The following is a 13,786-nucleotide window of genomic DNA, read 5'->3' on the forward strand; positions in this document are numbered from 1 at the left end:
AGTAACCCAAGTCTATACCCTAACCACTGATGATAAAGAAGCTGAAGTTGACTGGTTCTATAAAGATCACAACACCTTCTAGAACTAACACCAGAAAAGAATGTCCTTTTCAACATAGGGGATTAGAATGCAAAAGTAAGAAGCCAAGAGATATCTGGAATAACAGGGAAGTTTGGCCTTTGAGTACAAAATGAAGCAGGGCAAAGGCGAACAGAATTTTGTCAAGAGAACAGATTGGTCATAGCAAATACTCATTTCCAACAACCCAAGAGAGGACTCTCTACATATGGACATCACCAGATTTTTAATACCAAAATCAGATTGATTATATTCTTTGCAGTCGAAGATGGAGAAGCTCTATACAGTCAGCAAAAGTAAGACCTGGAGCTGACTGGGGCTCAAATCGTGAGCTCCTTATTGCAAAATTCAGGCTTAAATTGAAGAAAGTAAGGAAAATCACTAGACCACTCAGGTATGACCTAAATGAAACCCCTTATGATTATACAGTGGAGGTGACAAATAGCCTTAAGGGGTCAGATCTGGTAGACAGTGTCTGAACTGTGGACAGAGGTTCATAACACTTTACAGGAGGCAGTGAAAAAGACCATCCCAAAGAAAAAGAAAAGCAAGAAGGCAAACTGGTTGTCTGAGGAGGCTTTACAAATAGCTGAGGAAAGAAGAGAAGTGAAAAGCAGGGGAGAAAGGGAAAGGCACACCCAACTGACTGTAGAGTTCCAGAGAACAGCAAGGAGAGATGAGAAGGCCTTCTTAAATGAACAACGTGAAGAAATAGAGGGAAACACTAGAACGGGAAAGAGGAGAGACCTCTTCAGGAAAACTGGAGATATCAAGTGAACGTTTCATGCAAGGATGGGCATGATAAAGGACAGAAACAGTAAGCAGCAGCAGAAGAGATTAAGAAGAGGTGGCAAGAATACACAGAAGAACTATACAAAAAAGCCTTAATGACCGGGATAACCATGATGGTGTGGTCACCCACCTAGAGCCAGACATCCTGGTGTGTGAAGTTAGGTGGGCCTTAGGAAGCATTACTATTAACAAAGTTAGATAGAATTCCAATTGAGCTACTTAAAATATTAAAAGATGATGCTCTTAAAGTGCGGCACTCAGTATGCCAGCAAATTTGGAAAACTCAGTAGTGGACACAGGACTGGAAAAGGACAGTTTTGATTCCAATCCCAAAGAAGGGCAATGGCAAAGAATGTTCAAACTTCGGCACAACTGCACTCATTTCATATGCTAACAGGTTATACTCAAAATCCTTCAAGCTAGGCTTCAGCAGTACATGACCCAAGAACTTCGAGACATACAAGCTGAGTTTGGAAAATGCTGAGGAACCTGGGATCCAATTGCCAACATCCACTGGATTATAGAAAAAGGGAATTCCAGAAAAACATCTGCTTCATTGACTACATTAAAGACTTTGATTCTGTGGATCACAAAAAGCTGTGAAAAATTCTTAAAGAGATGAGAACATCCAGACCACCTCACCTATCTCCTGAGAAATCTGTACATGGGTCAAGAAGTGACAGTTAGAACTAGACATGGAATAAAGGACTGGTTCAAAACTAGGAAAGAAGTAACACAAGGTTGTATATTGTCATTCTGCTTATTTAACTTATATGCAGAATACATCATGAGAAATGCCAGGATGGATGAATCACAAGCTGGAATCAAGATTACTGGGAGAAACATCAACAACTTCAGGTATGCCGATACTGCCATTCTAATGGCAGAAAGTGAAGAGGAACTAAAGAGCCTCTAGATGAAGGTAAAAGAGGAGATTCAAAAAGTTGGCTTGAAACTCAACATTCAAAAAACTAAGATCATGTCATTTGGTCCCATCACTTCATGGCAAACAGAAAGGGAAGAAGTGAAAGCAGTGACAGATTTTATTTTCTTGGGTGCCAAAATCACTGCAGATGGTGACTGTAGCCATGAAATTAAAAGACACTTGCTCCTTGGAAGGAAAGCTATGACAAACCTAGAGAGCATATTAAAAAGCAGAGATATCATTTTTCCAACAAAGGTCTTTGTCGTCAAAGTTGCACCAAAGAATTGATGCTTTCAAACTGTGCTGCTGGTGAAGACTCTTGAGAGTCCCTTGGACTACAAGGAGATCAAACCAGTCAATCCTAAAGGAAATCAACACTGAATATCTGTTGGAAGGACTGAGGCTGAAGCTCCAATACTTTGGCCACATAATGCAAAGAGCTGACTCATTGGAAAACACTGATACTGGAAAAGATTGAAGGCAAAGGGAGAGAGGTGGCAGAGGATGAGATGGTTAGATAGTATCACCAACTCAATGGACATAAATTTGAGCAAACTCTGGGAGATACTGGAAGACAGAGGAGCCTGATATGTGCAGTCCATGGGGTCACAAAGAATCAGGCACGACTTAGCAACTGAACAACACCACAAAAAACAAACTTAGAACACTCTTTAACACCATCCACAAAAACAAACTCAAAATGGATTAGGGACCTAACTGTAAGGTCAGATATAAACCTCTGAGAGGAAAACACAGGCAGAACACTCTTGACATAAACTGCAGCAGTATCTCTTTTGATCTGTCTCACAGAATAATGGAGATAAAAACAAAAACAAATAAGACCTACTCAAACTCAAAAGCTTCTGGACAGCAAAGATAACCATAAACAAAACAAAAAGACAACCCACAGAATGGTAAGAAAATATTTGCAAACTATGCAACTGACAAGGGATTAGTATCCAAATTTTACAAACAGCTCATGTGGATTAAATTTAAAAACACACACACACAATCTAAAAATAGGCATAAGACCTAAACAGACATTTCTCTAAAAACATACAGACCGCCAAAAGGCACATGAAAAGATGTTTAACATCACTAATTATTAGAGAAATGCAAATCACAGCTACATAACATATCACCTCACGCCAGTCAGAATGACCATCATCCAAAAATCTACAAACAATAAATGCTAGAGAGAGTGTGGAGAGAAGGGACCCCTTCTACACTGCTGGTAGGAATGTAAACTGGTACAGTCACTGTGGAGAACAGTATGAAGGTTCCTTAAAAAACTAAACATAGAGGTATCATATGTTCCTCCTACAATCCAACTTTCGCACATATATCCAGCGAAAAACACGGCCCAAAAGAGTACATGCACCCCAGCGTTCAATGCAGCACTGTTTACAATTGCCAAGACATGGACGCAACCTAAATGTCCACTGACGGGGATGAATGAAGATGTGGGACATACACACAATGGAATATTAATCGTTAAAAAGAATGAAATAATGCTCTTTGCAACAACACGGATGGACCTAGAGAGCGTCATACTGAGAGGAGTCAGAGAAGGAAAAGTATCATATGACATCCCTTGTATGTTGAATCTAAAGGAAAATGATACAAATGAGCTTACAACACAGAAAGAAACTCACAGACTTAGCGAACAACTTATGGTTGTGGGGTGGGGGCGGGGCAGGAGGGACAGTTAGGGAGTCTGAGATGGACATGTACACACTGCTATATATAAATTTATATTAAAAAAATAAAAATAAAATGGATAACCAACAAGGCCCCGCTGCATAGCACATGGAACTCTGCTCAATGTTATATGGCAGCCTAGATGGGAGGGGATTTGAGGGGAAACGGATACATGTATATGTATGGCAAGGTCCCTTCGCTGTTCATCTGAAATCATCACAACATTGTTAATCTACTGTATTCCAACACAAAATAAAAAGTTTAAAAAAAAAAAAAGGAAAAAGATGTGATACATACCTAAGTGGAACATCACTCAATTATGGAAAAGACTGAAATAATGCCACATGCAACCAAATGGATGCACCGAGAGACTGTCGCACTGAGTGACGTTAGATAAAGACATACATCATATGATAGCACTTACATGCAGAATCTTAAAAAAAAAACCTGATACAAATCAACTTATTTACAAAACGGAAACAGACACACAGACTTAAAGAATGAATTTACAGTTACCAGGGGTGAAAAATGAGGGGGAGGAATAGTTAGGGAGTTTGGGATTGACATGTACACACTGCTATATTTGATATAGCACAGGGAACTCTGCACAATATTATAATATTATGTAATAACACAAATGGGAAAAAAATTTTAAAGAAATAGACACATGTTTAACTGAATCACTTTTCTGTACATCTAAACTAATACATATACAGAAGAACTATTGTGTCTCTAAACACTAATAACCAAATATTAGAAAGTAAAATTAAGAAAGCAGTCCTCTTTACAATTTATAACTGGATCAAAATGAATAAATATAAACTTAACCAAGGAGGTAAAAACCCTGAACACTGAAAAGTGTAAGACACTAATAAAAGAAATTGAAAATATAAATAAAAGATATTCATGCTCAAGGATTGAAAGAATTAATATTTCTTTTTAGAATAAATATTTTTAAATGTCCATACTATACTCAAATCTACAGATTCAAAGCAGTCCAGATCAAAATTCCAGTGATATTTTTCACAAAAATAAAACAATTTTAAAATTTGTATGGAAGCACAAAAATCCCAGGTAGCCAAAACTATCTTAAGAAAGAAGAAAAAAGCTGGAGGCATCATGCACCCTGGTTTCAAACTATATTACAGAGCTAGAGTAATCAAAACAGTATGGCTGGGAGGGGGAAGATACACAGACCAATGAAACCTATACCTATAGAGCGCCCAGAAATAAATCCATACATGTACGGTCAATTAACATACTACAGAGGAGCCAAGAGAGTACAATGAGGGAAGGATAGTCTCTTTAACAAACGGTGCTGGGAAAACTGGACAGCTACATATAGAAGAATGAAACCAGACCACTGTCTTATACTATACACAAAAATTAACTCAAATGGATTAAATTGAATGTAAAACCTTAAACCATAAAAATTCTAGAAGAAAACAGGTCGTAAGTATCCTGACATCAGTCTTGGCTATGATTTTCTAGATTTAACACCAAAATCAAAGGCAATAAAAACAATAATAAACAAATGGAACTATATCAAATTAAACAGTTTCTGCACAGCAAAGGAAACCATCAAAAAAATGGCAACCTAAAAAATGGAAGAAAATATTTGCAAATTTATTTATATAAACAAACACCACAAAAAAATTTTTTAAGCAATATGACCTGAAAATGGGCAGGGGATCTGAGGAGATATTTTTCCAGAGAAGACATACATATGGCCAACAGTTACTGAAAAAGCAACATTAATCATCAGGGAAATGCCAATTAAAATCAAAGAGAGATCATCTCACATCTGTTAAAATGGCTATTATCAAATTTTTTTTTTATTTTTACTTTATTTTACTTTACTGTATTGGTTTTGCCATACATTGACATGAATCCACCACGGGTGTATACAGGCTCCCAATCCTGAATCCCCCTCCCACCTCCCACCCCATATCATCTCTCTGGATCATCCCCATGCACCAGCCCCAAGCATCCTGTATCCTGTATCGAACATAGACTGGCACTTCATTTCTTACATGATAGTATACATGTTTCAATGCCATTCTCCCAAATCATCCCACCCTCTCCCTCTCCCTCAGAGTCCAAAAGTCTGTTCATTATCAAAATTTAAAAGGTATGAAATAACAAGTGTTAGCAAAGATGTAGAAAAAAAGAAAAACCCTTGTGCACTGTTGATGGAATTGTACTTTGGTCCAGCCACTATGGTAAACAGTATGGAGTTTCTTCAAATAGAATAGAACTATCATACGACCCACCAATTCTCCTTCTAGATATCTATTCAAAGGAAATGAAATCACTTTCTTGAAAAGAAATGTGCATGCCCATGTTCACTGCAGCATTGTTTACAATAGCCAAACATGGAAACAATCTAAGTGCCCACTGATGGATGAATAAAGGGAATATGATATCTGTGGACATATGTGTGTGTGTATATATAGTAGAATGCTAATCATAAAAAAGAAACCCTGCCATTTGCATCTACATGAATGGACCTTAGAGTTATTATGCTAAGTAAGTCCAAGAAGACAAATACTGTATAATATCACTTACATGTGGAAACTTAAAAGCTGAATTCACAGATACATAGAAAACATTGGTGATTGCAAGAGTTGGGGGATGGGGAGCAGACAAAATGGGTGAGGTAAAAACTTCCAGTTATAAAATAAGTAAATCCTGGGGATATAAAGTAAAGCAGTGGTGACTGTAGTTAACTATAGTATGCTGAGCACAATAAAGGAAGCAGTAAACAAGAAGACAATCCACAGAATGGAAGAAAGAATTTGCAAACAAAGCAACCAACAAGGGATTAATCTCCAAAATAAACAAATAGCTCATGCAGCTCGATGTAAAAAAAAAAAAAAATCTAAAAATGGGTAGAAGATCTAAATAAGACATTTCTTCAGAGAAGACATACAGATGCCCAAAAAGCACATGAAAAGATGCTCAAACTCACTAATTATGAGAGAAATGCAAATCAAAACTACAGTGAGGTATCACCTCACACCAATCAGAATGTCCATCATCAAAAAGTCTACAAACAATAAATGCTGGAGAGGTATGGAGAAAAGGGAACCCTCCTACACTGTTGGTGGGAAGGTAAATCGGTACAACCATTATGGAGAACAGTAGAGATGTTCCTTATTAAAAACTGAAAATAGAACTACCATATGATCCAGCAATCCCACTCCAGGGCATACCTCTGGAGAAAACTCTAATTCAAAAAGATACAAATCACTCCCATGTTCGTTGCAGTGCTATTTACAATGGCCAAGACATGGAAGCAATCTAAATGTCCATCAACAGATAAATGGATAAGGAAAATGTGGTACTCTCGTCTGGAATGACTCTGGCCTGCCTCCAGGAAAAAAAAATAAAAAAGATGTGATACCTATATACAATGGAACATTACTTAGTCATTTAAAAAAAGAATGAAATAATGCCACTACGTATAACATGGATGGATCTAGAGATTATCGTACTAAGTGAAGTAAGTCAGACAAAGACAAGTGGAATCGGTTATATGTGGAATCTAAAAAAAATGACACAAATGAACTTATTTATAAAACAGAAATAGTATCATGAAGGTAGAAACAAACTTATGGTTAACCACGGTGGGGGGAGGGATAAATTGGGAGACTGAGATTGACATATACACGCTACTATTGTAAAATAGATAATAAGGACCTACTATATAGCACAGACAATGCTACTAAATACTCAGTAATGACTTGTATGGGAAAATAATCTAAAAGAGAGTGGATATATGTATAACTGATTCACTTTGCTGTATAGCAGACTAACACAACAGTGTAGATCAACTACACTCCCCAAAAATTAAAAAGAAAACAAGTGTACTGAATACTTGAAAGAGGACATCATGAGAAACGCTGGGCTGGAAGAAGCACAAGCTGGAATCAAGACTGCTGGGAGAAATGTTAATATCCTCAGATATGCAGATGACACCACCCTTATGGCAGAAAGTGAAGAGGAACTAAAGAGCCTCTTGATGAAAGTGAAAGAGGAGAGTGAAAAAGTTGGCTTAAAGCTCAACATTCAGAAAACGAAGATCATGGCATCCGGTCCCATCACTTCATGGGAAATAGATGGGGAAACAGTGGAAACAGTGTCAGACTTTATGGGGCTCCAAAATCACTTCAGCCATGAAATTAAAAGACTCTTACTCCTTGGAAAGAAAGTTATGACCAACCTAGATAGCATATTAAAAAGCAGAGACATTACTTTGCCAACAAAGGTCTGTCTAGTCAAGGCTATAGTTTTCCGGTGGTCATGTATGGATGTGAGAGTTGGACTATAAAGAAAGCTGAGCGCCAAAGAATTGATGCTTTTGAACTGTGGTGCTGGAGAAGACTCTTGCAAGTCCCTTGGACTGCAAGGAGATCCAACCAGTCCATTCTGAAGGAGACCAGTCCTGGGTGTTCATTGGAAGGACTGATGCTGAGGCTGAAACTCCAATACTTTGGCCACCTCATGCTAACAGTTGACTCACTGGAAGAGACTCTGATGCTGGGAGGGATTGGGGGCAGGAGGAGAAGTCGACGACAGAGGATGAGATGGTGGGATGGCATCATCAACTTGATGGACATGGGTTTGGGTAGACTCCGGGAGTTAGTGATGGACAGGGAGGCCTGGCGGGCTGAGATTCATGGGGTCGCAAAGAGTCAGACACGACTAAGAGACTGAACTGAACTGAACTGAAGAGAATAAATCTTAAAAGTTCTCATCACAAGAAAAAAATATGTAACTGTGTGGAGATAGATGTTAACTAAACCTACTGTGGTAATCATTTCACAGTATATACACATAGCAAATCATTTTGTTGTACACCAAAAACTAATACAATGTTAAATGCCAGTGATGTCTCAATATCAATTAATCAGAATGCATTTATTTATGTTCATTTATAGGTGTATATAAGATCCCCTGGAGAAGGGAACACCTACCAACTACAGTATTCTGGCCTACAGAATTCCATGGACAGAGGAGCCTGGCGGGCTACAGTCCATGGGATCACAAAGAGTCGGACATGACTGAGCGACTTTCACACACATACACACACACACACACACACACACACACACACACACACACACACACACACAGAGGGATACAGAGGGCTTCCTGATGGCCCAAACAGTAAAGAATCTGCTTGCAATGCAAGAGACACTAGAGCCTTGGGTTTAATCCCTGGGTCAGGAAGATCCCCTGGAAGAGGAAATGGCAACCCACTCCAGTATTCTTGCCTGGAGAATTCCATAGGCAAAGGGGCCTCACGGGCTACAGTCCATGGGGTTGCAAAGAGCCGGACACAACTAAAGCAACTGAGTATACATACATAGGTATATACATAAACACATTTTTATGTTTGCACAGATAAAATCTCTAGCAGGTGCACAAATATAATAAGAATGCTTGTTTTAATGGATCAAGGGTAAATAACATTTTAAAATTTACCTCTGTACTATTTGATTTTATTACTGTGCACACATATGACCCATTAAAAACAACTGTATGCTCTTGCTGTTTCTCACTCTTTTGCTGCTGGTGGGCTCCAGTCATCTCAGCTGCTTGGTCAGGGCCAAGGAAGTCCGTCCTTTGCCTGGCGCCTGAGCAGAGAGCTCACCAGCCCTGGTGTGGCTCCCAGTCACACGTATTCTTACTGACTTACCAGGACAACTAAGTGTCCTATGACCCATAACCCCATTAGCTTAGTTAGGGTGCCCCACCTGGCCTTCCTGGCCACAACAGTTACGTGGGAAAAAACCAAACCTCATTATTTCCCTTTTGTGCATGGTCGCTTTTGTAAACTAATGAACATTATTTTCTTATTAAAATTCCCCACTGTGGTTGCTTTATTTTTTCTTTGGCTGTGTGGTTTGGGAATAATAATAATAGTAGCAAACATTTGTTGTGTGCTTAACTGTGTTCGTTTGCTAGGGCTGCCATAAAAACATATCATAAACGAGGTGGTTTAAACAACAGAGATCCTTCCCTTTATTCTGGAGGTTCTGAGATCAAGGCATGGGGAGGGCTGCTTTCCTGGGTGGCCTCTCCGTGGCTTGTAGGTGGTTATCTTCTGTGTCTTCACCTGATCTTGCCTCTGTCTCTTCTGATAAAGACACCTGTCACATTGGATTAGTGTACACCCTAATAAACTCATTTCAGTTTAATTGCCTCTGTAAAAGCCCTGCCTCCAGTCACAGTCTAGGATACTGGGGGGCGGGGTGGGGGGCGGACTTCAACATCTGCTTGCCTATGAATGCAACCCAAGGCACAAGAATAAGCAGTGCAGCCCAGGTAATAGGCAGCAGAGTCAGAATTTGAATCCAGGCTCCAGATCACAAGACTCTTCAGCACTATACTGCACATGAGTTTTTTTTTCATGTATTCTTCTGGATCCATTAAAGTTTCCCATAAGAGAGAGAATTAAATGGCTGCTATAGTAAACCAACAGAAAAATTCTGCTCCTCCAACAGCAACAACAAAAAAATTCCACTCCCCAAACGATCATTTCCAGTGGAAGGTACCAGAGGGGCCCTGCCAGTCTTCAAGTGTGTCTTTGTGAACCAGTCTTTACCCCATCTTTCCAGCCCAGGGAACCCTTAGGAGCGGGTGGTGTGGTCATTCGGCCCACTCTCACGCCTCGCCAGGTTCATGGAAGATGAAATGGGTGTGCAAGGATCAACCAAGCCCCTGCTTCCTCATGAAAGCATTGGGGACCATGTGATGGCTGGCGTTGGACGTCACATCAGTTATGCCTGAAATCCCATCTGGCCCAATGCCGAGGCTTCTAGAGGTTTTGTTTATGATGAGCCAGAAAAGGCCAAGCTTTGCCCACAGTCCCTGGCACGAGGCAGAGGTACAAGAGGATCCCCGTGCAGAGTGAAGTGCACAGCTGTAAACTAGGTCACTGAAAGCAGAGCCAGTAGTGGTCATAAAAGGACACCCAGAATGTCACCTACAACTGCTCCCACAAGACAAGGGAGAATGTGGTCATTTAGTTTCTCTCAGCTTAAACGTCCCACTTTAAAAAAATATATCCTTTTCTAAGACCCCCATAAAGTACGAAGGGGATAAGGAAGGTGCTGTATACCTGAATCACAATCCAAGTTAGAAGTATTTGACCAAACCATCACCACATTAACTTGTTTTAAACAAGTTAAGAAATAGGCAGTCTTTCAACTGCTGGGCCCTGTACAGAAGGAAGCAACGTGAAAATCTTTCCATTCTGAAACAGAGGCATACCTGCCATCCTCTTAATTAGGGAAGCATTAATATCATTCAAGCAAAACATCAAAATTTGCAGCTCCATCTAGTCAAGGCCATGGTTTTTCCAGTAGTCATGTATGGATGTGAGAGTTGGACTGTGAAGAAAGCTGAGCCCCAAAGAATTGATGCTTTTGAACTGTGGTGTTGGAGAAGACTCTTGAGAGTCCCTTGGACTGCAAGGAGATCCAACCAGTCCATTCTGAAGGAGATCGGTCCTGGGTGTTCTTTGGAAGGAATGATGCTAAAGCTGCAACTCCAGTACTTTGGCCACCTCATGCGAAGGGTTGACTCATTGGAAAAGACCCTGATGCTGGGAGGGATTGGGGGCAGGAGGAGAAGGGGACGACAGAGGATGAGATGGTTGGATGGCATCACCGACTAGATGGATGTGAGTTTGAGTGAATTCCGGGAGTTGGTGATGGACAGGGAGGCCTGGCGTGCTGTGATTCATGGGTCACAAAGAGTCAGACACGACTGAGCGACTGAACCGAATAGCTCCTTTGGTGGACTTTAAGGTTAGCACTTATGTCATAAACTTCTTAAGAGGAGCTGAAGGGCCAAAAATGTTAGATGTCATCAGAGATTCTAGATGTCATTTCTAAAATATCCATGTGAAGTGAAAATTAAATACTATTCCCATTTTAGGAACCAATACAGTTTATCACACACATTTTGGAGCACTCATAATCTAAACTCTAGAAATATTCTTGACTAATTTCTGGAGAGATACCAAACTCATTTCTAAAAATCCATGAAATAAGACACAAATTTTATCTTTAACCAGTATCAGTGTTTATTTACATCAATATTTTACTAAAACAAGCTTTTACATTGTACAAAGTCATATAAATAGTGAGCAGGCTTAAATCCAAATGTAATAAATCTACAAGTTTACCACTCCTCCTCCATTAAGCCCCCCAAATCAAAAGTGACTAGCAAAAACCTGTCTAGAAGGGCAACTTTCAAAAGAGCTGGGTTTGGTTTTTGGGGGGACAGAATTTCAACCAGTATTGATTACTCCCTTTAACTGACCAAGCAGCAGCGGCAATAACACGAAATATGAGAGCTCTTCCTTTCCACTTCTCCTTCAGAGAAAGTACACAGGATTTCAAGCATCCATAAAAGAAACATGATGTAACCAAGCTGTAAATCACCCTTTAAAAGCCATTGCAACAAGTTTAGAAGTTTCAGTTCTGCATTGATAAATGCAGCAGTTCTCAACCTCTATTGCACATTACTTTAGGGGGTACTTTCAAAAATATCAACACTCAGGCCCCACTTCACACCAATTAAATTCTTATTTTAGTGAAAAGGCTGGCATCAGTAGATTTTGAACACTGTTAGCTGATTCTAACTGCAGTTACGGTTAAAAAAACACTGGAGCAAAATGGTTGATCTCTTGGCCAGGGGAACAAGAATACAAGCTGCAATTACGTTTTTCCTTCAGGCTGTTTTCCATCCTGGAGTTTATGGGTTTTGGAGGATGTAAAAGCAAAATGTCACTTTGCCTTGCTTCTATATCCTTATCACAGTCTGCAGACACTCCCTCTACCCCTCACCAAGATAAAACTAAAGTAACAGGGTCACCTAACTGGCTCTGATCTCAGAAACAATAAAACCACGAACATTTCCCATAAGCCTGGACTTCCTAACAAAGCAATTCTATCCCTGGCTTTTGCTGCACTGCTATCTGAAGACTTGTCACAATCTCTATCAATATGAATATGTCATGACCTCTTATGAATATGTGTGGGCTTCCCTGATAGCTCAGTTGGTAAAGAATCTGCCTGCAATGGAGGAGACCCCGGTTCAATTCCTGGGTTGGGAAGATCCCCTGGAGAAGGGAAAGGTTATCTACTCCAGTATTCTGTGGAGAACTCCACGGACTGTACAGTCCATGGGGTCACAAAGACTCGGACACGACTGAGCGACTTTCACTTCACTTTCTATGAATATGATAAACGTGGGAGAGTTACTACTTTTCCATTATGAACAGACTAACGCAAACCTGGAAACTTTGGTACATGTTGCTTTTTTCCTTAAATAATTGTGTTTCTACTTAGCAAGCCAGTCCTTCTCTTTGAGGTAAACGTTTCCTTTCCTAAATGCTTCTGTCTCTGAGCTTATCTTCACTATGGGTAAAGGCCCAAAGAGTATGAGGACCTAGAACTCGGTAATCCCCACTTAAGGAAAGAAACTTCTCAAGTGAATGAGAACCGGCCCAGTTAACCCATAGGTGTTTGAAGGTGTGACCCAAGATTCCAGTTCAACCAGAAGTGTGTCCTTTGGCTCCTCTGAACAATCCCTGAGGTGTCAGAGTCCCCTGCTGCCGCTTTCTCCAGCGGATTTTCACTATATTCGCCTCAACTGGACTGTGCTAAATCTTTTCTATAAAGCTCTAAATCAAGAATCACTCCAGAGATTACATGTAAAAATACTGGAAATTAACAGACACAAACATACACCAAGGAAACAAGAGCCTGGCTCTTGTCAATACTTACTTTTCCGGAACCGGTAAAACCCTTTACAGTAGGCTTTATTGATGCTTCAGCTAACAAAGACTGTCATGGCAAATCTTACTTGAAATAGTAAAGCATAAGCTCGATGCCAGCAAGGATCCCACCAGGCTTGTCCTCTGCTATATTCCCGTAGCAGATTACTGAGCACAGTAAATGCTCAGCACGCACGTGCTTAGTTGCTTCAGTCACGTCCAATTCTTTGTGACCCTATGGACCGCAGCCCACCAGGCTCCTCTACCCACGGGATTCTCCAGGCAAGAATACTAGAATGGGTTGCCGTGTCCTCCTCCAGGGGATCTTCCCAACCCAGGGATCTGACCTGCATCTCTTGTATCTCCTGCATTGGCAGGCAGGCTTATCATCACTAGGGCCACCTGGGAAGCCCAAATGCTCAGTAGATACCTGCTAAATAACTAAAATGTTTAGACTTGGAAATTTTTCTGGTTCACAGAGATTAGAGCTTTAA

Source organism: Budorcas taxicolor, chromosome 9, assembly GCF_023091745.1.
Source record: "Budorcas taxicolor isolate Tak-1 chromosome 9, Takin1.1, whole genome shotgun sequence".
NCBI classification, from domain to species: domain Eukaryota; kingdom Metazoa; phylum Chordata; class Mammalia; order Artiodactyla; family Bovidae; genus Budorcas; species Budorcas taxicolor.